The 26,840-nt window shown below is 36.3% G+C and overlaps 1 long non-coding RNA gene across 1 annotated transcript; it reads right to left on the reverse strand.

Annotated features, from left to right (window-relative positions):
- Positions 1 to 515: 515 nt before the first annotated feature.
- Positions 516 to 25,705, reverse strand: LOC139793771 (uncharacterized). Its single transcript, XR_011724789.1, has 4 exons — positions 25,567 to 25,705; positions 14,991 to 15,083; positions 11,572 to 11,667; positions 516 to 641 (listed from the first exon to the last, which is right to left on the reverse strand). It is a non-coding gene; the product is annotated as an uncharacterized lncRNA (long non-coding RNA).
- Between the last annotated feature and the right edge of the window lie 1,135 nt (positions 25,706 to 26,840).

A 26,840-nucleotide genomic window follows, 5' to 3' on the forward strand; every position in this document is an offset into this window, starting at 1 on the left:
CATTCTTGTTGCCTTTTTCCTGTACCTGTTCCAGTTCTACATACTTCTTGCAATGAGATGACTGGAATTATACCTTTTATTCAAGACATGAGCTCCCCATGGATTTCCACAGTGTTTCAATAATGCTCTCTGGTTTATTCTCTATTTCTTCTTTAATAATTTTCAACACTCAATTTGCTTCTTCACAGCTTCTGAGCACAGAACTGATGTTTTCCTAGAAATATCTATCATGACCACAAGGTCTCTTTCCTAAATGGCAATGATCAGGGCAGAGCACATCAAAGGGATTTTTTATTTCAGTGAAGTGAAGTTTTTATTTCATTGCTTTACACTTTGGGAACAGCTGTACTGGTGACATTAATTTTTAGATTCCATTTTTAAGTGAAGATATCTTTGGGTTTCATTTAGTAGAAATAACTAAGATTTCCAATCCTCTTAAAAAAAAATTCAACAGTCATCCATGGTCTTAAGTAAAATAATGAAAAAATGCAAGAGCTGTAAAATAGTGGCTTTACTTCAGAACAGTAGACACTAAGACAGTAGGTTTCCAACCTCCCACAGAGACAATCTAATTCTAAAGGTTGGGTGGGTCATAACAGTTATCCAGCCTTTCCATGTCAGCTTGCTGTTCATAGTGAAGCCTACATTATAAAAAAAAAATAGAAAAAGAAACTAAATTTTACTAGGTTAAATCTTGACACCTACAAGCTGCTCTTTAGAAGTAAACCACCACCATGACTTGCCCAGTCTCTAAACAAAACCTATGACTTTGGCACAATAACACTCTTAAAGGAAGAGAAACTATCTCATTAACTCTCTGAGGTTTTGCTTCTACTTTCATCACTCTAGTCAGAGAAAGTGTCATTAATCAGCTTTCTATTAATATAGGTGGCTGTATCTTGGCAGCAACACTGAAATGACTGAGGGCTTAAAATTTAGAAATACCCACGCCACTATATTGAATGGTGATTTATCATTACTGAAAGGAGATGTTAATTAGAGAAGAACTATAGGCCTCACAATATAATCATATTTTAATGGGATTTTAAGTCCTACTAAAGATATTTCCAAAAAATGCTTGGTGACAGTCTGACATAATTAAACTGATGCCTCAGTTTTTCACACTTTGAAGGGTAGTCAGTTACAAGCAATGTTTCAAAAGCAAATTTCATTTTATAACACTCTGTACAGTAATTATGGATGAATAATGGAAATCAATATAAAGGCAGGAACAGAAGCTGTAGAAAATGATTCAGGTTAAATCATTCATTAGTGTAATCTTTATTAGTACAATGTAGAACGCGAAAATGAGCAACAGTTAAGATTTCTTTTGCTCATATTCTCTTAAAAGAAAACCTTTAATGAAGCTGCAACCAGGAATGCATTTTCATAACTGTGACCTGAGAGACTCTATTTCTTTAAATACAAATCAATTTCAAAACCCAAGCCTGCTCAGAAGGATTAATAGAGCACTTCTAATAAATCATCCATCCTTTCCTGTCATGCATGAAATCATTGTAACATGCATGACAAAAGATAACAGATTATTACACCAAATCAAAAAAGAATAACGTATGCCTATATTTTTCAGGAAATATGTTCAAGTAGTCTTGCCATGTCTGTTAACTCTTCTGCTTCATGCATGATGCTGAAAGGGTTATGGAAAAAATACAGTTTGAGTGAAAGTCTGAGTTATGTTTACGTGGCATTTGCTCTGACATCATACCCGGCACACAGAAAATGCCATGGCCGGCAAGTTGTTTGACTACCAAATTCCGAAAATGAAAAAGGTAGGAAGTGGAAGAAGGACAATAAATAAATAAATAAATAAACGAAGCAGCCAAACAAAATCAACCCCCAACAACCCAAACTGATTCAAAAGCACTAGAGAGGACACATTTTAAAGTATCTTTTGCTAATTACTTATGCATCACTGCTTCACTTACTAATTGCTATCAGTGGCACCACGCTGACACCTAGTGGTGCTGTTTGGGCTGTAGTGCTACCCTCGGGGTGGACTGCCACATGTTGGTGATGACCCCCAAAAGCCTGCAGCTATACAGCTTTGAGAAAGCTTCTTCAACAGCTGCATGAAATACTTTTGAGACGGATATGCCCTCTGCTACCCATGGATGACACCACTGCCATCTCAGTGGTGCCATCTCATGCCCAACAGGAGCATGTGTTTTCATATTGAGAGAAGTCCATCTGGAACTGGGAGAAGGAGGAAGCTCGTTTGGAGAGATGTAGCACTACGAAGGGGACTACAAACCAACAAGGAAGCCCAACAATAGGCCACAAACTGTCCTCTTTCAAAGGGTGAATATTTATGCATGAAGAGCAAATAGCTTGAGCACATTACCTACAACAAAACCCAGCATCTCCCCATGACTGCTACACCATAGTCAAATGCTATGTCTAATGAAATAAAAGAAAAAAAAACCTGATCTGACCCACATATAGTCTTCCTATTCTGAGATCACTCTCAGCACTGCAGTGTGCTCAATGCAAATAAATTATGACTCTTCAATTTTACCAGTCTGCAGAAGTTTAGACAGTGAAGCATATCCAGAAGTCTTAAATCTGGAGGCTTTAATGATAAATGCATTACATTCTAGATTTCAATATATGAAAAGTTTAATAGTGTCAGCTTTTAATCAGTTTCAAATATTGAAAAGATTACCCTAACCTCTTTTCTTCTTTCCATTAACTCTTCTCTTGAGAATCAATTACTTTACCTGTCATTTTCTGACACAACTTACTGGATGAATAGCATTTGGTGAAATTGATAAGTATAGATTATGGATGAAATCCAGAGACCTCCTGAATTCAAAGAGTATTTTGCCTTTGAATTAAAGATGGCCAAACCTGAGCTTTAATCTAGTTAATTGGACAGAAGTAATTTAATGATGCTCTCTCAAATACTTCCAGATAAAACACAGAGGGTCTGATCCTTTTTATATTGATTATTATATATTCATCAAATTTTGTGGAAGTACTGCATTATATGTGCTGGAATAAGTGAGGTTCTGACCACCAAAGGTTCTGATCAGGTGAGATCTGTTCTTTGCTTGCTTGATAAGACCAGCCAAAGGACAGTTAGAAAATTAGGTTTGTAGAAAGACATTGACATGTCATCATTGTCTGCAGATCCATATATTTATGGAACAAGCTCTACAACTACAGTAATTTTCCCCATATGATATTCAAAGCAGTGTACAGCTCATCATGCAGCTCCTATTCAGACAGTATATTATTAAGCAGCATATGTGAGGGCTGTGAAGACTGTGGTACTATTAGGCATGCTGAGGAAAGAAAGGGGACTTAGAGGAGTATTTTAGCTCTGAATGAAATCTGGGCTGATATCCATGATACCCTTGTGAAGGCTTCAGAACACATTCAGTAATTTCAGCCAATTTTATAGATGGACAGAATCGTCAAAAACATTAATTTCAAATATGTCTTCTGAAAATTTGAAGGTTTCATGGTTTAATTTAATGGTTTTTCCTGTTTCTACCCAAGGGAAATGCTGGCATACTTCTGCCCTGCTGGAGCCTGCCTGGATAATGGAATAGGGCTGAGTCCAAAAAGCCACCATGCAGGCTGGATAGCTGAACAGAGGTAAGCAGGAGGAGGAGACATGGAGACAGAGCAGAGAGTGTAAAGCAGCTATGGGAGCAGAGGAGAAACAAGTTGGAATTGGCTTCAGGAAAAGCCCAGAGGTCCTGAGGAAAAGATCTGTAAATCTTTTGGTTTGTACCTACAGGTTTTATAAGGCCTGTTCATTTGTGAGAAACTCCTTTTGTCTACAACTTTAAATATATATTTTTTGCACATTAAAAAAAAAAAAATTTAAATAAAACAAGGAAAGAGGAAATAAGGGTTGGATCCACACTGTAAGCTCCAGTTTACAAAGGCAAATGGTGGAAGTGTCAGTGACTGGAACAGTTGATTTCCTCTGGTGTAAAGGAAAAGAAAGAATTACTGGATAGAGAATAGGATTAGATGGGAAACTTGGGGGACATCCCTTGCTCTTGCTCTAACTGGAAAATATTCATAGATTTTAATGCCTTAGGATCATGCTTTTCAGAGAAAAGCTTCAGCTGCTGAAATATTTACTACACTATATTAAGTTCAGTGCTCAAATAGCTTATGTGAAAAGAGAGGCATTTTACATTTATTCACTGAGAAATGGATCTCTGTAACAAGACACTATTTTAGGGTTTATCAAATGTACTCAAACCTTGCTGGTTTAAACCGATGAAAGTACAGTACTTACCCAAGTATTTTGAAAATATGAAATGCCATATAGCGTTTTGGAGTGGCTTTTTCTTTTCAAATGAAAATATACTGTTAGGAGAAAAGTAACTTCTATCAGTAAAGATGAAAAAAAAAATCTCTAACTGTTGGAAGTATATAAAAGAAATAACAGGAAAAATGTGGTTTTGAGCTAACAGAGACCGCATCTTATGAGCAACAACAATAGGCTACAAAGTGAAAGATTTTGATTCTAAATAAGAGCCCCTCTTTAGCTGTTTCCTATTCTACATTGTGCTTGAAGGCCAATTCATTGAAATTGAGGGGATGAAAGTTAAGAAAATATTCCCCTCTTCATTTGTCAACATTAAAAATGCTTACACTTATTTTAGCAGTTTGAATAATGTTAATAGCAACTGACTGTGAAAGAATTAGCAGATTTCAGAATACATTTTTATATTTAAATGAGCTTCTATTTGAACATTACCTATTTTTACAAATGCTGCTTTCTTCTTCTTTTTTCAAGGTAAATTTAACATTGCTAATGAAAAAGTTACAGCTGTCATTTGAGAAGGGACAATTAAAAGTAACTTTTTCTTTTGATGATTTCTCTTTTGTTATTGGTCTCTTTAGAAGTCTGTGAGGTGACTTGCCTTCTCCTGCTTTCTTTTTAGTAAGCTTTGCACAATCTTCTAAAACACCAAAGAAGCAAATTTATTGCTGCATTTGTATTTGTGTACAATACCAACCTAACACTCACCGAGATCAGTTAAAAAAACTCAGCATTGTATCTACCAAGATGGACTGACTCATGGATTTGTCTGCTATGCTCGGAATGCATCACCTCCCTGTGCTTCTTTCATTGTCCTCATCAAGGTTGTTTCTAGAATAATACTTTGATACACTGTTATGGGATATTTTACTACTGAAAACACTTTTAGATTACAAACAGAATAGCAACAGTCTTGAAGGTCCCAATATCACTCCAAACACCCTAATACTTCTTTCACAACTAATATGATTTTGAAGGTCCAGCATGAAGCTCTACTGATACCCATCCTGGTGCAGAGTGGGCAAAATTTGTCCTGACAAGCAGACCAAAAGCCAAATCTGGAAGGAGTTCCGCTGCAAATATGACACAGCTCATACACTATTCTGATTTGAAACAAATTTCAGCTATTATGGCTCTGGCATTTTTTTTCTTTTTTTTCTTTTTTTTCTTTTTTTTTTTTTTTTATGTGGGATATCTGTGTGTTTTTTGCATATCAGATTTCCTTTTTGTCCCTTTTTTTAAACCAATTTGAAATTCTGGGTGGAGGTATACATAGACTAGCAATGGTAGTCAATGATCTCTTAAAAAGAAAGATTTCTGATGGTATAGAGATTTCTTGTTTGCCTTCCATTTTTCTCACTGCTAACTGCTAAATCCTGTGAATATCTCTCTTGAGCTGCCATTAACCAGTGTTCAGTCAGGCTCCTGCTGTGTTCTGTGTATTTTTCTCCCAGCAAAAAACTGACTATTGTGCAAGGGGCACTGACATCCAAATGTGTCATATCCCTGTAGATAGTCCATGTCAAAGTGATTTTAAGCTATACTTCAACTAAAGGATAAATAAAAATTTTATATTTTCTTTCAGCAACCTCGTTCCTAAAACTGAAAAACACTCTCTGAAGCACTTGTAATTAGTTGTGACAACAAGCTGTGAAAAAAAGTCCATCATGTGTCAATGAATATTTTAATTTTCAAATTTTTCAGCTTTGACTCCTTTCATAAACTTACTGTCCTCACCATTCAGCAGTACCCTAGCATGTGGGTTTACTGGAAGGAATGCTGACCAAAAAACATTTACAGTTACAGTCACAGGTACTGCTATGGCTGCTATATTGAGAGAGTGATAAAAAAAAATTGGATGGGCTGATTTTCAATGGTAATCAGCTCATGCAGTGTAAATCAAATTCAAAGAAGAGCTTTGATTCCACTGATGGTTCTTGATTCCCCAAAATCTTTAGTATATCCATAGTTCTTCTTCCAAACATTAAGTGGAGAGAACATCTGAAAACTTGATTGGATTTTTTATATATACAAATGAGAACCATTTCTTTAAGAGCAGCTATTTAGGTTCCTGAATAAAAATATAAAATTCTTCTAAATGTCATACCTTGCAGCCTTTGCACTCAATCAGAGAATATCTGGAGAACTTTAAAGTACCATTCAGGAATTATGCAGAAACTATTCAGAATACCGGAGTGAACAGAGTGGATGTCCTATGAGGGAAAACAACAAAATAATATTTTTGATAAAAAATTATTAAACTGGGTCTATGAAAAAGTGAACAGCACACTGCAGCAATGCAGTTCTAATGTGATGATACAATACTGTTTTCTGGTGCCAAGCTTTTTATATGATATTCATATTAAATGGACAGAAATACTCATGGTTCTATGGCTCTAGCAGCCTTTTTCTCCATTCTCTTCAAGTTCATGCTGTCTCAAACACATGATTCATAACTTCTGGCATGTAGAAGTCTACTCAAGTGGCTTCCAGAAGCTTCAGTCTCCCCCTATACAGTGGCTCCACAGGAATGTGTGTTTCTCCCCACCCCGTCCTTAACCACATTTAAAGATGTCTTTACATAACTCCATTCAAAACCTGAAAAGGAAGCTCATATTGTTCCTGGGCTCCCTTTAGGTGCAAGTCTGACCTTTTCATTTCTATATTTAGCTTGAATATTTCTGTGGGAAAAATAAATCCCAACTATTTTTACCCAGTTTTCTGGAAATTTCTAATATTGGGTTTACATTTTCCTTGATCTTGTTTTCTTCTTCTTGACCTGAGCTAGCTGGGAAAATTCATCTGTTTAGTTGAAAAAAAAAAAAATGTTTTCATGAAAATGTGAAAACTACTTGATTTTAGAATATTCTTTAAAAAAAAAAAAAACAACAAACCAAAACTAATTTGTTTGTTTGTTTAAATTCTTTTAAAAAGTTTCAGTTTTACTGAAAGGAAGACTTCAGTTTAGTTTTCAAATGTTTTAGGAAAAATGCATTTCACTAAAACGCTCCTCTTTTTTATTCTACCCCAGGATGAACAAATTTGAAAAATGGGAGATTGCATAGAAAACTGCAAATACAGTTTGGACCTAACTTAGGAAGAAAGGAAGAGTAAGAAGATTAATCACATGCAATTTTTAATGGCTTTTTTTTTTTTTAATGTTGTTTTATTTTTGCTGATTAATGATCTAATATCAGTAAGTAAAACTTCTCCATGATATTCAATATTATTTCTCCCATTTTCTACATAGGCAAATCAATGAAGAAAAAAAATTAGGTACAGAATTTGCATAAAGGAATTCACCAGTGCTGGATGCTTCATATGGGATGCTCTATATTCTCTTAAGACCTGTAGTTCTGAGACCTTTTCAAAAGGTTGACCTGAATTACTAACTCCAACTCTAACAGCAAGGGAGAAATCATGGGTCTTTTGAAGTTAATAGCAAAACTTCCAAGGTTTTCAAGGGAGCTAGGTTTTATTCACAAATCTATCAGCTAATGTAATAAAATCTAGATCATCTAATCCCTAGCCCTGACATTTAAGGGCTGGACTCCTTTTCACATTTACCACTGAATAGTTCAGAATTGTAAAGAGAATATTTTTTCCCTTATTGATGTAACAGCTCAAGAATTGGCAAATCTAGGTGGTCCTACCACCCTGAAGAGAACTGAAATTTTTTAATGGAAATTGGAGCATAGATGAATGAGCTAACAGCGGGGTTCGATTTTAATGACAGCAACAAGGAATTCTGTAATTAAGCACATTAAGGCAGAACAACCTCTTTGAATTTCAGAACATCTCTAATTCATGCTCTAACATCTGTTTTTCTTACACTGCTTTAATCTGCATCCTCCCTTCAGGCATCTTACACTAAGGACTTGACAGACGTTCCTAGCTGACAGGAGCTGGCATCCTTTTAATTGACAAGGGAGACCACTGTTGAAAGAGACTGGGAAGAGAATTCTCTCTTCCCTCAGGGTCTAAAAGCTCTGCTTTTGCAGAACTCCTGCAGGACCTTCTAGCTACAAACTCGACCTGAAAATACAGGTTTTGCAGAATTCAAGGAAGAGTTCACCTGAGTTTCTTAGATGCTCTAGCCTCTTTTACTTTGGATTTTTTTCCCAAAGTTCCAAGAAGAGATTTTGTGTTTTATTCTCTACATATCTGTTATTTTAGCAGACAGTGGTATAATCTCAATTTTCATGAAACACTGAAGCATATGCTTATGTTGCACTGAAATCAGATGCAAACGAGTTTATTTAAAATTATTCTTGTGTATAAAGCTAGGGCATTAAAGCACACAACGTTTTTACAATTTTTTTCATTTTCTTTTGCTGCATCAGGCCCACTGAATGTAACTTTGAGAAATATGCATCTGATATTGAAAAATGCTATGTGTTAAAAATCATAAGCACTCATTAGAAAATAATTTAAACCCCACTGTACCAAATGCAGTCATAGATTTGCCATTCAGTTTTCTTGGGATAACTCCCATCACATGCATAAAAACTGTTTAGGTTGTATGCTTCTGGGCAAGGAACTTCACCTCTGTTAATATTTAATGCATCTAGTGCCACCTAGGAGTAGTGTTTTTAATCACTTGTTCTCCCATTTCTGTAATCCCAGTTATTTCACTTGGCCGGCTGTTAGTTATTTATCCTTCCTAATTGTATTAATCTTGTTCAATAGCCACTACCTGGTGATCTGCTCAGAATAGCAGTAACAGATTCTTTTCAGATACTGTGTGATATGTATTTTCAATGTGTTACATTTTTGTGATGTCTTCTCATTACCAATATCCATGGCCAGGCCATGCTGACATCTGTTATATCCAGACATGGCTTTCATGAAGACTGAACTCCAACTTGCCAGGACTATTGCAACAATGATGGAATGATTATGATTAGAACTAAGCTGATATTTCCACTTCTGCAGCCAATGTCCCTGGTTTTATTATTTTAGAGTTCCAAAGAATGAAAATGGATTATCCAGAGGAGTTTTTTTATTTGCTTTTTTTGTATTTATTTTTTTTTGGGGGGGGGGTTGTTGTTTTTTTGTTTTTTAATTAAAGAAAACAATGATCTAGATCCATTAATCTCGTCTTTCTTCACTTCTAAAACAAACCATTTCCTCTGGATAAAATTCTAGAAAAATGAATGTGGTTAAGAAAGGAAACTGGTAAAGACATATGACATATATTGACCCTTGTAATAACAAGTTTTTGAAAACAGAAGCCTTGCTGAGATGTTCAGAAACCATTAACACCACATTGTTTCTCAAGATTGACTTATTTCTGTATCCTGTTTTCCACCAGTGTGGGCATTGAGCTTCTTCCAGATTAAAAATATAAAATAGAGAAACAGCAGTAATTATTATTAGGCACAGTCATAGCTCTGGTTTACTTAGCCCATGTACCTGTTGGCTTTGTTTGCTGAAAATAAAAAAGCAGACCACATGCTTTATAAAAAGACATTTTTCATCAGAAAGATACGCTCTTGGGTTCTGTATTTCATCAGGAAGTGGAAGCCCTAGGCTTACTACTATAGAAAAATACACACAGAATAGTGACAAAAACTAAATAAACGTTACAAATCACTTTCAAGATGAGATGCACCTACCCAGGAAGAACCTGCTCAAAGGGAAGTGATTTCCTTTAAAAGCTTATTTCAGTACTATTAAACTGGACCCCGCAGCCTCTAGCACACACCTGACAGGCTGTCCCCCAGCAGAGGACTCCCCAGCACCAAGGGATGCTCTGCACTGCATCCCTACCACCCACCCCCAGGACAGTATGTGTGTCATCAAACTACAGTAAGCTGAATATATAGATAAACCACACAATTTTGCACACCTCTGTTTTGAAGAGTTGTCCAGGATGAGTAATGTTGGCCAGTGCTGTGAGAGTGTCTAATTATTTTTTTTTTTCCTTCAGAAACCACATGCAAACTAGTTGGCCCTTGCTGGCTCTTGTCATCTGATGTTACAAAGCAATCTACACTGTCTGTGAGCTTCAGAACACATACTGACAAAAGAAGTAGTTTCCCTGGTAACAAGGACCATATGAAAGCTCTCAGAACATATCCTCCCCAGGAGTTAATTTGTTTCAGATGGGAAAGGTGATTACTTATAAGAAAAAAGGGAAAACAGCTGAGCTATTTAAGGATGAAATAGTAAAGAGTAAGCAGTGTTATTTGTTCCACTTCCACTGTTTGCATTTATATGCACATGATATATGTATTTATATATCTAAATATGTATGGGTTCGTATGAACTATCATTGCATAAGTGCTAATAAAAGCATGTAAAGGACTTGGCAGTAAAAAACTTCTCTGAGGGATTCATTACAATATCAAAAAAGGAAAAATCATTTTCTAAATTAAAATCTTGAGTATTTTACAAAGATTCTGAGGATACAACAAGATTAAAACACTGCAGGATGTATGAATATGGTTTAGCCAGAAAAATGGAAAATTCAGTATGACTGGGTTGCCAAAATTAAAGAAATTAAAAACAGAATAAATAGTGGCAAAAGTCACAGTCACATTTAAAAATAAAGCTACATATTCTGGTATAATATTTACATGCAGATAGCTCTTTTAGAAAAAAGATAACTTGTTTTCATCTATAAGACCTGGAAGTATTATGATGGGATTGATATGAAATAGTTTTTTAGATGTGGATTGTGGGCTACTAATGATTTATAGCTCACTAGATTTTTTCTAACAAATGTGGTGTGACTGTGATTGAAGGGGAAAGCTGTCTGTGGGTTCATGAGCCAGAGAGGAAATAGTGTCCAAAAGTGGGCATGACAGAGGCAAGAAAGGTTGCATGGTTCATGTTTTTAAACGTCATCGATGCAATGAACACTTGGGGTAGTGGCTGATTTGAAAATAGATATTTCTTGAACTCTTTAATCACTCTATCCATGGAAATCCTTTGTCATAACACTTCAGTGGATAAGGATACCTGTATGCTTTAACAACACTCATTGCTTTGAAAATAAATTAAATAAAAGACGAAGACATTGCTGGGAAGACAATCAGCAAATTAATCAAACATCTCTAAAATGAGAAATCTGAGTACATAGATGTGATTATTGAAAGCAGAGATTTTTTTTTGTTGTTGTAAATTCAGAGTTTTTCATCAGCTTGAGTTTTTATGTGGGGTTAGAATCACAGAATCGAATTGAAACATAGAATCACCAAGGTTGGAAAAGACCTCTAAGATCATCAAGTTCAACCATTTGCCTTTAGACTCCTAACCTCTAATCAATTTGTTGGGTTGTTTGTTTTTTGGTTCATTGGTTGTTTGGGTTTTTTTGTTTTGGTTTTTTTTTTATCTTCTTAATTTTTGTAGACCTGTGGAGAAAAACAGTGAAATAAAAAAAAAAAGTGGATTTGCCTTGGCCTTTACTTAACACTAAAACTACTAAAGTTGAGGTAGGGGGAATTAGGAATTTGTAGGTCTCCATATGCTTGTCATAACTGGGACTATTTATCTAACTTTTTTCCAAGAGACTAAGGCAGTAACAATGCCTTCCATAAAGTTGATTTTTTTTCCTGTTAGTTCTGAATAATTGATTCAAGTTTTCAAAGTCTAAATTTTTTTTTTTCATTTCAGCTAAAGGAGGTAAGAAAATTAATACCTGGTTGGGAAAGATACAAATGAACAGTTAATGCTAATGTATATATTTCAAACCATTTTATTAGGGAAAAAAAAAAAAAAGGAAAAAAACCCCACAAACAAACAAACCAAAACAAAAACAAACAAAAAACCCCAAACAAACAAACAAAGACGTGATAATATCTGTTTAACATCTCTTCTCCTGAAAGAGAAAACATGAGTTAAGTGTTCATATGTCCCTAAAATTCGGTTAAATATTTAAAATGTATGAAAGAATTCCAGTAAATTTTATTTTTACAGTATGCCACACCTCAAATTATTTGGAATACCGAGCTCTGGCAGGAGTCTGTGGTTTTCTTGCTGAAGAGCTCTGCTTTCGGGGAGTATGTGTATTCCAGAATTTCCTATTGCTCTCAAAGTGTTTCTGGTTACAAATGAAAGAAATGCTTTTGCTTTTAAAAGATATGACTCACTTGTAGCAGAACTTTGAGGAATGTCTAAGTGCCTTCTAGGTTAAGTCTGTCTTAGAAGTGATTTAGGCACAATACCTAGAGACAGACAGGTTCACCAAAAGATTTCCAATGTGTCTAAGAGGCTAAATGTTCTCTCTGGGATGGCCTCTTACTGTACCGACCAGTTCTCAGGCTGAGCTGTTCTATAATTTAATCCTCCTGGATCCTAAAGTCAGTGATGAGGTGTCTCAAACTTTCCCATCGACTCTTCTATCAAATGCTTTCTGTCTGCTCACATGCTGGTTGTATCTCACCCACCTGCAACTAGGTTTGCTTTCTATTAAGCCTTGGAGATAATTTGAAAGTTTAAAAGATTTGTTTACTTTATTACTTTAACTTTCCCCCCCCCCCCTTTTCTTTATGACCCCTGTAATCCTAGATAGTACAGGTATTTAGAAAGTGTATTTGCTAATGTACACAAAACAAGAGACCTGATTTCTATCTTCTAGTCTGAGTCTGTCCTACTAATAAAAGTCTTAGGATTCTGTAATTTTTTCCTATGGGAGATTAAATCTCCCACATGTTTATCTTCCCACTTTAGAGTTGCCACTGCTAAAAGACAGTGGGCTGAGTAGTCCAGTCTCCTTCAAGGAAGATAAAATCATTCACATTTTCATTTTTACTGCTGTGCTTTCTGTTTCTTAAGGACTTCTCTCCCTCTCTCTCTGAAAATAACTTGTAGCACCCTCTTAATTTCTGTTATTTGGCTGGTAGTGTCCTTTCCATAGACATCTTCTCTGCCTCCCCCATTACTTTTGGACAAGGAGTTGTTAAAGTCAATGGTGCAATTAGTTGCAACCCCATTGCCCTGTCATTTATCTCCAAAAAACAAAAAAAAAAATTACTATTAAGTAAATAATCCCAATCCTAGCACAGAAATACTTTTAACTAAATAGAAATTATTATTGTTACTTTTGATTATTCTGTCTATGTATCTTTGGGGTTTGTCATGTAGTCAAAAAAGAACCAAGAAATACTATTGAATTAAGATCTTAATTCATACTCTGGTATGAAATAATGAAACTTCATAGTGAATAAATTTCTCTGTGTTAATATCTAAGTATAAATTTTCTTTTTTTTATTATTTTTATTATTTTTTTCCCCCAAAATTGATTCAAGATGCATTTTATCCACTTTTTCCAAGGGGCAGAACAACAATTTATGCCAACAGAATAGCTGTTGATACCATAAAGCCATCAAATAAAGAACATAATTTCAAACTAAGCACTGGAATCCTGTCACAAACTAAACACTCCATCTGGTGCCATTTAACTGAAATAACTTCTTCAAGGCACCACTCCCATGAAACATACAAACTTCAAACAACATTATTTTACTACAAATGTGGGCTGTAAAACTTGATAGAAAAAAAGGAAACCATAAAGTCCTCAAGTTCTTCTGAACCTAAGCTAGAATCCAGATCTTGCTGAACTAAGTCACTTTCAACATGTTGCAACAGATCTTCAGATGACTGAGGTTCCCAGTAGATATAAGTTTTATTTTTATAATTCATCCTCAGCTTGGCTGGGAACAAAGAAGTAGCCACCTCCACATTTTTGGCAAGAAAACTTTCTTTACTGGAATAAAGGTCTGACTCTTCAATGGGGTGTTTGGCAAGAAATCAGGAAAAAATAATATCTGATTTCCTTAACACTTGACTTTTTTTTATTATTATTATTTCTCTCAAGCTTTAGCAAGACCTGTCTCTTCATCTTTCAAATCCACCAGTGAAACTATAATTGCTTTGTTAGCTCCTTTTTGATCCATTCACATACCCAATCTTTTATATCTGCTTTAAAAATACTGTAATATTTTTATCAGCTTTGGAAATAATTTTTTTCCTTACCTTCTCCTTAACTCCTTAATTTACTAAAATCAAATTCTTTTACCTGCAGGAAGATTATTATGCCAGCATCATAAACTTGCATTTTATTTTCCAGTGTAACAAAAAAAAAGCTCTTTTATTTTACAAGACTAAATATTCACCAGAGGTCTCTTCACAGTATATAAATCTTCTTCAGACAATATGTTTTCCTTGGGTATTTTTCTACTCTAATATACCAAACTATGCTGTAGACTCCTCTCTTCCTGCTTAAGAAATTTAACCTCACCAGCTCCAGCATGACTTTCCTGCCATAGTAATCTCCCACATATATATATTAGTATTATAAAGAAATGTGATTGCTATAATAATTCAGCCTTCATAAACTAAACATGACTGTTGGAGATTTTTGGGGCTAGTTTGTAACTGTAAGAATTAGTCTGTGCATATTGGTTCCTACACTGGGCTGAACAAAAAAGAGAAATAAATACTTAGCTGCTCAGAAAGCAAAATTCACATCTCAAGAACATGGAATCTGTGTAGGCTTCTACAGAACACCACCCACTTACTGCTATCTACAACAAATTTCCCCTGACACAGATCTTCTGCCTCATTTCCCTCTGAAATAGAAATTGCTCAAAAAACTGATGGAAATTCTCCGGGTTAGGAGACTAAACTAGGGAGTTTATGGCCTGTTTGGAGCTTGAAAGAAGCCATTTTTTACCTGAAAGTCATGAAAGACAGATGACTTGAAGTGGAAGAATTTGCATATTATGGTGGAAAACTCCATGCTTTGGAGCTGAGTAAGAGCAAGTAGCTGTAAATAAACAAATAATAATAATAATAATAAACTTTTAAGAAAGTTCCAACCAACTGAACAGTATTTTAAATTACATTACTGTTCTGAACTTTATCCCATACAGCCTATAATAGAGAAGAGTAAATTTGTTATTAGGTAACTCCATGGTGTTATAGGGGAATTATATATAGTAAAAAACTAATAGAAATTTTAATAGTAGTGACGTAGCAAGGCCAATTTTAAAATGCTTCTAAATCTGTTTTAAATTCCATAATATTTGCAGGGATATGTCTAAGGTCTGAGCATAATAAAATGCTGAGGGAAGCTCTCAAGGGTTCCTAGAAGCAACTTGTTAAAATTCTGTCACCAAATTGAAGGGAAATTGAGGATAATTTTAAAGCCTCTAATGCAATTCCTACTTTCTCTGGGTAGAAAGAAAGCATCCCTGCTAGAAATGATTGGCCCCTGGTAGTCATGAAAACATCTAACAAAGAGTAATTTATTTTGCTTTTGGAATGCATAGCACTGGTCCCAATTACATTATCAAAAATGTCTTGGGGATAATATAACCCAGGTACCTACAAGGTCTTCATGTCCACCACCTTTTCAATTACATGAGCTGTAGCTTGTGCTGCTGTGTCACTACACTGCATATATTTTTGTTTCCTTGGTTGAAGGAAAGCTGTGGAGGGGGAGGGGTTGCTTTTCAATGGGTAAACATATAAGTAAATTTTCTGGTCTAGTTGGAGTTTGAGGATGATGGGCAACTTTAACACAAACTGCTGGAGAAAATGTATGCTGGTGCCTCCTGACAGCAGTACAGTGAAGAAAATTAATGCTTTATTGCATCACTCCCTTAGAATCATAGAATCAGAACGGTTTGGGTTGGAAAAGACCTTCAAGATCATCAAGTCCAACATCAGCTGGAAGGCAGGAGGGCTCTGCAGAGGGACCTGGACAGACTGGAGAGTTGGGCTGATTCCAACAGGATGAGGTTCAACAAGGCCAAGTGCCAGGTCCTGCACTTTGGCCACAACAACCCCATGGGGAGCTACAGGCTGGGGACAGAGTGGCTGAGAGAAACCAGACAGAGAGGGACCTTGGAGTTTGGATTGACAGGAAGCTGAACATGAGCCAGCAGTGTGCCCAGGTGGCCAAGAAGGCCAATGGCATCCTGGCCTGTATCAGGAACAGCGTGGCCAACAGGTCCAAGGAAGTGATTCTGCCCACTGGTGAGGCCACACCTTGAGTCCTGTGTCCAGTTCTGGGCCCCTCAGTTTAGGAAGGATATCAAGGTCCTGGAGTGGGTCCAAAGGAGGGCAACTAGGCTGGTGAAGGGACTCGAGCACAGATCCTATGAGGAGAGGCTGAGGGAGCTGGGGGTGTTCATCCTGGAGAAGAGGAGGCTCAGAGGAGACCTCATCACTCTCTACAACTCCCTGAAAGGAGGGGGTAGCCAGGTGGGGGTTGGTCTCTTTTCCCAGGCAACCCTCAGCAAGACAACAGGGCATGGTCTCAAGTTGTGCCAGGGGAGGTTTAGGTTGGACATTAGAAAGAATTTCTTTACCGAGAGGGTGATCAAGCATTGGAATGGGCTGCCCAGGGAAGTGGTGGATTCTCCGTCCCTGGAGATATTTAAAAAGAGACTGGATGTGGCACTCAGTGCCATGGTCTGGTAACTGCAGCAGTAGTGGATCAAGGGTTGGACTTGATGATCTCTGAGGTCCCTTCCAACCCAGTCAATTCTATGATTCTATGATTAATATAGCACTGACGAGTGCACCACTAAATCCTGCCTTTAACTACTATATCTACATGTCTTTAAATACCTCCAGGGATGGTGACTCAGCTACTTCCTTGGACAACCTTTTCTGGTGCCTGACAATCCTTTGGTGAAGATATTTCTCGTAACATCTAATCTAAACCTCCCCTGGCACTACTTGACATTTCCTCTTGTCCTATCACTTGTTACTTTGGAGAAGAGAGAGACACTGGAACAGGATGCCCCGGGAAGTTGTGGATGCTCCCTCCCTGGAAGTGTTCAAGGTCAGGCTAGATGGGGCTTTGAGCAACCTAGTTTCGCAAGAGGTGTCCCAAGGGAGTTGGAACAAGATGATCTTTAGAAGCCCCTGCAGCCCAAACCATTCCATGATTCTATGGAATCAGTGCCATGTTACCCCTTATACAAATGAACATACAGTATATGAGAGAAGGGAAGTTTAGTTTGAATGCTCGGTCAGTCTTAACACTGCCTTCTCACTAGTCCACTTTAAAGTATGTTTTTAAATATATGCTTTTATTGTACTGTTTTTATTAATTAACTAATAACACCAACAATTTACTTTTTTTAGAACTTTCACCTTCAGGTTGAGTATAATAAGAAAAGATCTTAGCACAAAGTGGAAATAGAATGTTTTTACCAAGGCTATCCCTTTGTCACACTGCAGTTAAGAGACTGAACATGTTTAATTGATCACACTGTGGTACTAACATTGCCTGATAAATATTATTAACAGTGTAAATTGATTGCATTTTTTCGAGTAAATTGAACAATTCATAGAATCATAAAGGCTGGAAAGATTGTCCTGTAAGATTGTCAAGTCAACCGTCAACCCTACAACACCAGCCAACTAAACTATGTCCTCAAGTGCTATATCCACATGGTTTTTGAACACTTCACTGCTTCCCTGGGTAGCCTGTTTCAATGCCTGACCACTCTTTCAGAAAAGAAATTTCTCCTAATATCCAATCTGAACTTCCCCTGGGGCAAACTGAGTCCATTTCCTCTTGTTCTATCACCGTTACATGGGAAAAGAGACAAATCCCCACCATCTATCATGTACTTGTAGAGAGGAAAATAAGCTTTCCCTTCACCCTCCTCTTCTCTAGTCTAAACAATCCTAATTCCCTCAGATGTTTCTCATAAGACTTATGCTCCAAGACTCATAAGACTTGTGCTCCAGACTCTCAGGACTCATCTGTCCATCCAGTTTTCAACCCAACAAAGAGCACACCAGTCTAAGCCATGATTTGCCATCTTCTCTAGGGGACCACTGTGGGAGAAAGCACCAAATGCGTTACTGGAGTCTGGAAAGACAACAGCCACAGCCTTTCTCTTATCCACTAGATCGGTCACCTGGTCATAGGAGAAGATCAGGTTGAACAAGTCAGATCTGCTTTTGATAAACCTTTGCTGGCTGGGCATGATACCCTGCACCTGCTGGATGAGCTCACTCAAGATGAGCTGCTCCATAATCTTCACTGATACCAAGTTCAGGCTGAAAGGCCTGTAGTTCTTCGGAGCCTCCTTCCAACCCTTCCTGTAGATGGGTGTCACACTGACAAGCCTCCAGTCACCTGCAACCTCCCCCTTTAATCAGGAATGTTGCTAAATGATGGAGAAAGACTTGGAGAGCTCCTCTACCAGCTCCCTCAGTATTCTCAGGTGGATCTCATCAGGCCCTATAGATGTGAGCGTCCAAGTGAGGTAGTAGGTTGTTTATGGCTTCCTCATGGATTATGGGGGTGGAGAAAAAAGGATGTGTGTGAGAGAGATGGTGGGAGGTAAGAGGGTGGTTTTTTTCTGCTTTCCATCCCTGTCTTCTAGCTCAAGATGCTAAACACCCTGAGGATAGCTCGTCTGATTATTAAAGACCAAGGCAAAGGTGACATTAAGCACCTCAGCCTTTTCCTCATCCTTGGTGGTAATGTTCCCCCTACATTCAGTAAGGAATGGAGATTTTCCTTGGCTCTCTTTTTGCTGTTAATGTTTTTTGGCATTTTTTGTTGTCTCTTATGACAGTGACAAGATTGAGTTCTAGCTGGGCTTTTGCCTTTCAATTATCTCTGCATGACTTAACGAGGTCCCTATACTGTCCTGAGATGCCTACTCCTAAAACAGGAATCCTCAAAGCCTAAATTTATACCTAGTAAATTCAGTAAGACCTCTGTAGTAGAGTTAGCTAACTGGAAAATGGTATGCACTTTTGCCTATCCCACCTTTAATTCTGCAAATATTTTAGTTGTACAGCTGATGCCTTGTATTTCAATCAATTGATGCTTCTTCTAAGCTCTCCAGACATGCTCCAAAGCACTGGAATAAGTCTCTCCAAATAAATTAGGGTGTAAAAGGGAATGAAATTATAAGAACTTTTGTTAAATTAATTTTAAATGATAACACTGTGCCATAAATCAACACAATACATCTCTGTTTCTCCTGGTTTATAGGAGGTTGAACTATGTATAGGCAGAGTTCAGATGTTCACCACATGTAAAAATACCCTTCAAAGTAAATGATGTAGGTCAACGATCAATTTTAAAGGCAACACAATCTGTAAACATCAGCTGGACAGACAATATTTTAATTTTACTGGTTAAAGTAGCTATGACAACAGAAACACAAGACTGTTTTTTGATTGAACTTACTAAGTTTTCCATAGACTTCAAATCATCAAAAAAAACACTAGACTCTTCATGCCATACTTTTGACAGACATTCTGAGGTCTACTTATCCCTAGCTGACAAAATGCAAGTCATAAATAAAACTGACCTATGTGATCTTTTTTTCTGTAAGTTACAGTTCCACCTTTCACCAATATCTTTGTATATTTTCACATTTTCCTCCATGACAGGTCACGAACTAAATACTCTTCTTAAGGAAATGGACGGTCAGATGTCAGCTTAACCTGATGGACTGGTATAGATGGTTCTACCACCTGTTAATAAAAATCATTATGTACCTTGGTACCAGCTGCAGCTAAGTGCAGCTTTTTAACTAGCATCTATGATCAGTGACCACAGATTCCATTAAAGACTGTGCTTTATGGTGACAAAGATGTATAAGTATCCTGTTTCCAGAAGCAGGAGGAATATACTATTAATGAAGTAGTTCTTTAGAGCTAACAAAGGAGAATTAGTGACCTCAAATCTTAGCAACAGGCAATCAGAAAAATGAAAATCAACTACTCAAAGGGAGATACTACAACTATGAAAATTCAAAGTAATTCAAAACTCTTCTAAAGTATATGGACAATTCAAATATGTGCAAAATACACAAAGTCAGGCTGTGATATTCACAGAACAAATAGAGGAAACCTGATATAACTCCTCTGATGATAGTCAGTTAGACAAAATATGCCTGTTTCATCCTAATATAACAGATGATTTCCTTAGTCTGAGAGTTGAAGGCTGTCCTGCTGTTGAAATTGTCCAAGAACTAGAAAGCAGCCTCTAAAACTGGTGTCCAAATCTTGTGCGTGGATGGAACTTGAGAATTTTAGAATTAATGTCATTGGCCATTATATTTAAAATTTATATCTTCATACAACTGAGATGAATTCTTAGAATTGGTCCTTAGACAAATCAAAGCCCTGACAAAAGAACTGAGAAACTAAGGGTAAGCTGCTTTGGACTCTAAATTTGGCAAAATGCTCTTAAGATCACCCTCAGGAATACATGTGGTGGTGGTGTTACTCCACGTGGCCCCAAGCGACCACTGAGAAATTTGTTATTTCACTTTAAGCTATCCTGTTTTTTTCCTGGAGATTTAATTTTAAAGATGAAAACATTATAGTTTAAGGATGAAGGTTCACCCTGAACATCCAGTTTCCCCGTGGGTTTCAGTGAAATTGTTTTTTGTGATCTTGTGCCTAAAAATGAATTGAATGTAACACAGCAGGCATTGAGTAACACAATACTGACACTCAAAAACAATTTAAGTGGCCCCAGCTTTATTAATAGCTAGGGAATATTCTGTTTTCTAAAACAGATGGTTTAGTTATACCCCAGAAATTTAATACATGACAGTTGTTATAGAATCAAGCCCTATAGTTTATAACAGTGAGAGTTACTGATCATTGTCTCAATTTAATTGGCTTTATTTGACCATTCACCCATAGTCTTTCAAAGGATATATTAATTATTTAAGCCTGGTATATCTGATAATAGCTAATTACTCATTAGTATAAGTCAGTGGAACATATTTTTTTAATTGGAAGAGTAGCTTTTATACCAAGTACTAAAGAAAGAAATTAATTTAAACTAGATTAAGCCACAACTCTTTAAGGCATTTGGGGGCAGAAGCCACCACGAACCAGCAAAACAAAACTTTATGCAATGAAAGCATATAAGAAGGAACAAAGAAAACAAGACAAATTTCTTTCCTTTTTAAAAAAATACAGTTTAAACAAGATTGTGGTTGGAAGTTGGAATTCCTGGCATGTCTCCCTAGATACATTCTGCAAATATATTCCTACTTTGTTGAAAGCACATTTCACCTATAAACATATCCACCACTACATTCTATTCTGGTCTCATGCTTCCTTAGATAAGACAATCAAAATGTAGTTGAGGTTTTGCTAGTTAATTTAAAATCTTGCATCTTGGTCTGTGCAGATCTTTTATTTGCACAAGATCTGTATCACTAACCTCTTTTCTCTACCTTGTTTTTTTGTCTTTTGTGTCAAGCCTGAACTTCTGTCCTAGGACTTCAACTTGTCCTTCTTTGTCATCCCTTTGTAGCCTTTCTCAGCCTCTATGTTACTTTTGCATAGCTCCTGTGTACCTATTTTTCCTGGAATCAGCCTCATGTGCTATGTCTGTTAGTAAAAATTACTTTTTTTTTTTTTTTTTTTTTTTAAACTTATTTTGTCCACTAAAGCTGATTAGTTTCAACAACGATGCAAACAGCTTCTGTAGATCTGTCCCAAGGTTATTCCTATGCATTTTGGGATGGCTTTATCTGATCTGCATATTTAGACTGTAAAATCCTCATGGCAGCAGTTATGTCTCTATCTCTTCCTGATCCTGTGAAGCAGCACAATACTGGCACCTAGCAAATGATCCGTAATATGAATAATAAGCTGTGTTTTGCCAGGCATGATCTAATGGTATCCTGTCTAAGGTTATGTGGCAAGTATCAGTGACACAAGGTACTATTTTATTAAATGAGGATATTTTCTCAGAAATATTCACATTTTAAATCGCAAAAAATGTAATCTATTTTTTGTTTAACCAAACTTTTCTTTTTCAGTCTAAAGCTGTTTAAACAATACAGCTGACCTGATTTTCACCTCAGATAACTGGCAAAAGAGGCACTTTTAAATCTAGGACTTCAAAGTATTCCAGAAAAATCTCACATGGATTGATGCTCCCATTTGAAGGTAAATTAGACCATTAAGTAAGACACAAATGTGCTCTAAACACAGGGAATTCAGAGATTAGAGTTTAAATAATGATAACTATATCATTATAATATTAATAGTAAAATTATTACTCCCTGATGTTCAGACTTTGCACCCTTTGACAGCTTGGGACTGTTCAATGTTATAAAGTTAAAAACACCCATAAGTATTTGGGAAACTTAGGTCTAATTTTCCATTGTGTTTCACAGCACATGGTGGGATTTTTCAGTGTTGAGAAATCTTTTTCCTCCCCACAATACAAACTCACTACGTGTACATACACATTGAGAAGTATTAATTATTTTCCCTATTTATTTATTTCTGATATAATAAAACCATTTTAAAGCATTCCCTGACAAATATTCTGCATATCAATGATGGAGACACATGATACCTGAGGAAAGGTTGCTCATCACTCTTGCTTTCCTTTTGAGAGTGAGACTTTTCTGGTTTTCTCTGCAGCCAAAAATCTGCCCCACAGCAAAGCCCACCCTGCTCTGCCAGCCAGGGTATCCCCAATGTATTCTATGTGCTGGGAGACTCCCTGTGAATGATAACATTTGCTAGAAGAGGTTACATGGCTGATAGCAAAAGCAGGGGAAAACTCAAACACCCCTTTGTTTGGCTAAGGTTTTTGTCAACCTTCTTATCAGTTGTAACACCTTTTGTACTGTTTGTAGGCAGCTCCCAGCTCCCAGTGGTATGTTCATTTGTACACAGCTCCTGCACATAAATCAGAATCAGGCAAATACATTAAGAATAAAGACATGGGAGCTGTCAAGACAAAATCTTTTTAGTTTTAGAGGGTTTTAGTTTTGCTTTTTAAAAACTGCTGGGTCACTAAAACAGCACGCTAAAAATATCTTTTGAATATTTTATACTATTGCTTGAGAAGATAGTAATAGTTGTAGAAAGCATAGAGCTACCAAGCACTGTTATCATCTCGGCATCTTAGCTCATTTCAGAACAACTGATTTAATAAAACCAAGTCCTTCAGAAGTATTTTTAAGGAAAGAACTGGCCAGACATATGTTTTCAGGTAATGCTTTCCATCCACATACATGCTGTTCCTTCATTATGAAAGGAATTTTTTATACAGCTAGCTATTTGTATGTATTTTTGCTCCAATACATATGTATGTATCTGTACATATATTATAGATTTGAAACATAGCCTGAGAGGTATTTCTGCACATTGAGGAAGGCAGAGAGTTTATAGCAGAAGCTGTGAAGTATTAAATAAAACACTCAAATAGGTGAGCCTGGGCTCACTTACAAAGATGTGAAAGATGAGTTTGATCCTGGAACTTATACAAACCTTACTGAAGGCAATGAAAAAATCTCCCATTCATTTTTCACCGTGCTTTTCACAAATGTTTTAACTATTCAAGCATGTTGTCCTTAGACTTGTAATGATATAATTATGGTGCTAAGCATATTTTAGGTTTTGGTCTGACTTTAAAGACTGAGATGTGAGGTCAGGAGAGAAATTTATTCAGAATGGTTTATTAAACACTACCAAGCTGTAATTATTATTTTTTTCAATTTATATTCATAATTGTGTAAATCCACTTACAAATGTTCCAAATAAATTCCAGTGTCAGTATCAGAATATGAATATTGAGTTCATCCAATGGATTCTGGGTTAGGGCAAAAAGTCAAATCAATAGTTGGAGCAGTCACATATTGTGCAGTTTTTTTTTTTTTTTTTTTGGTTGGTTTTTTTTTTTTTTAGTTACCAGTGATGGCTTATTCAAACTTGTACCTGGAATTTTACCTGTTCCAGAAGGAATGAGCTTCTGACTGTCTTATGACTGAATTTTTCAAGGTCAGAGGGAGCAAAAGAAGCCTGTAAAGTGTTACAAATGGAAAGGACAGCACGTGTGCATCGTTTGTGTTCATAATGAAAACAAGAAATCATGCAAAACTGTACGGTGCTGCTTCCCCCTCCACCTTGGACTCCTCCACAAAAGTCCCTTCAGATCCCATTATTGCCGGACATAAAAAGAATTTAAGCAGAATTTCCTGAGAACTTCCTTTTGTGAAGGGTCTGTTGGCTTCTTTGTCTGGTTCTCCAAACCCAAAGACTTATGACACCCACTTCAAGAACACAAAAAATGGCGACAAGGCGTAAAATTATTCGGGTGATCATGCACAGATTGGAAAAACTAAACTTCTGATCTGTCTGTACTCAAATTACATAGGCATCTTTGAAACTGAAACTGTACACCTGAAGGCTTTGAAGAGGAGAAAAGGTTTATACAGAAAAAAAGCAAGGGCTATGAAATAGAAACACTGCATTTTCTGCAAACATTGCTAATTTCAATGGGAATCTTATGATCTACATGGAGCTTGTAAAGGCCTGCAATTAGACAGATGGAATAATGAGAAATAACAGAAGAAAATGAATGGAAATAGCAGGAAGAAAAGACCACAGAAAAAAAAAATGAGTGCAGAAAGCTACCTTAGGAAAAGTGAAATTTGAAAAGCACTATTTAAAAAAAAATGAAATGTATAAGAATAGGTTAAAAGTGGACAAAGGACTGGTAAAAAGGAGATTTCAAAGGAGACTTGGTGTTGCAGGAGGTTGAATGACTGTCAAAAATAAAAATTACCTCTGATTAGTAGGAGGCAGCACAAGCCAAGATGAGAGGACTAAGAGCTAGACAAGGAAACACAAGTCATAAAGAAGAGGAATAACAGAAAAGGATAAAAGACTGACTATGACAGCTGAATTCCATGTATGAGGAAAAGGAGTCAATAAACTGCCTCCCTAGAAGAGAAGGAGTGCATCCATTGCAGTGAAAATTATTTATTGGGAAAGTGGCTTGCATAAAAGGAAGAGACAAATACAGAGAGGAAGATAAAAAGGAATTGTAAGGGAGGGTTTATTTATGAATTTAATGATACAAAACACAGCTCAAAATTTTGTATACAGACACTTAGTGGGAAGGATTGTTTTAAATAAGTTGTGTACCATAGAACTGGTTCCTATCACAATACATGTCTCAAGGTTATGTAAGCAGAGACTTATTTCATGCTTTACAATATAATAATAAAAATTAAAGTTGGCCAAGCAAGGGGATTTTCAGAAATGACAAGTTATGTCCAGCAACGAAATAATTTACCAAGACAGAATTTACAAAATAAAACCAGAAGGTAGAAACTATTTTGTAACATTAAAAAATAAAGTGAATTATTTTTCTACAAAAGCCTTCCTTTAAAAAGCAGCCAAATTAAAGAAATGTTTCTTTATGCATTTATGGGAAATGTAAGTTTTAATTGCTAGCTTTAAGAATATTACATGAGCTAAAAACTTACCTTTTTAATTTGAAACACCTTTTATAAGTCAGGAATGTAACTGTCTGCAGTTCTGAAAAAGAGAATATGTTTCATCATGGTTGGAAGGCAACAAGCACCAAATCAAACAGTTATTACTATCATGGACTTCTCTCATACTTTCCCCTTCTGTAAAATACGGCTAGATTATTTTGGCCTCTTTTCTCTATCTCTGCTACTCAAATTGCAAGTTCCTTGATGAAGGGAGTCTGTCTTGCTATTTGTCTGTGGAGTGCCAGGACGAGTGAGAATTTAGCCTGACCTGGAGCTTTTAAAACAAATTAAAAATATTGAAAAGGAAACCATGAAGCTGATGTTCAAAGCTGCCCACAAATTCCATATTCAAAAGAGCTGAGAATCAAATATTTACTCAGTGTATTACAGATAACTCAGAAAAAAAACCCCAACATTGTGCTATGTGGCATTAGGATCAAAAAAACCCTCTGCTACAAATAGGTCCATAGTGAGACCTAAGGATTCCTTCCTCTTCGCTGTGATAGTCTGGAATCATTGCTAATCCCAAATCGTAAACTTTTATTCCTGTAATATTTTTAGATGTTAGCCACCTCAGCATATTTTCAACATAATTATGAGTTGTAAGACTGGTATTTTAACATGCAGTATATCTGTATAATACTAATCTGTACTTCAGAGCTCACTTTTCAACTCCTAAATTAAACTACAAATCTCTGTGGTATTGTTTATAGAAAATTCCATATGTTTTTTAAGACTTCTGACCTAGATTCCCCAATGTTTTCCAAACAAGAATTTTCCAGACTTTATCAAGAGACTTGTTAGGGAAAAAAGAAAGGAAATACAAAAAAATGCATTGTACTGTTTTGTTTTCTGAGTTAAAGATCTCATAATACAGAGGAAAATTAAATTCTGCCAAAACATTGCCACTGTACAGAACCACCATCTGTAAGGTGATGCCAGTACTCTATAGTTATAAAAAAACTCACATAAAGTCAAACAAACATTTATGGGTAAATTAATTGAGCTTTATGAATAATTTCATAGAAAGATTGCAGTAAAGAAGTGCAATCACAAGGAAGACCTAATAGTTTATATGATTTTTCTTCTTTATCTTGCTGATATTTTCAGAATTATTTTTCTGTGAAGGACAAAGATAAAAACAGGGTCATAGTTTAAGAAATACAAATTATTTATAATGCATTGCCTAGTGGTTTCAGCCGGTGATAACAGCAGGATTTAGAGCTTTGTGAATTATTATCTAATAGTTAGCTTTTTTGCTC

Source organism: Heliangelus exortis, chromosome 2, assembly GCF_036169615.1.
Source record: "Heliangelus exortis chromosome 2, bHelExo1.hap1, whole genome shotgun sequence".
Taxonomy (NCBI): Eukaryota; Metazoa; Chordata; class Aves; order Apodiformes; family Trochilidae; genus Heliangelus; species Heliangelus exortis.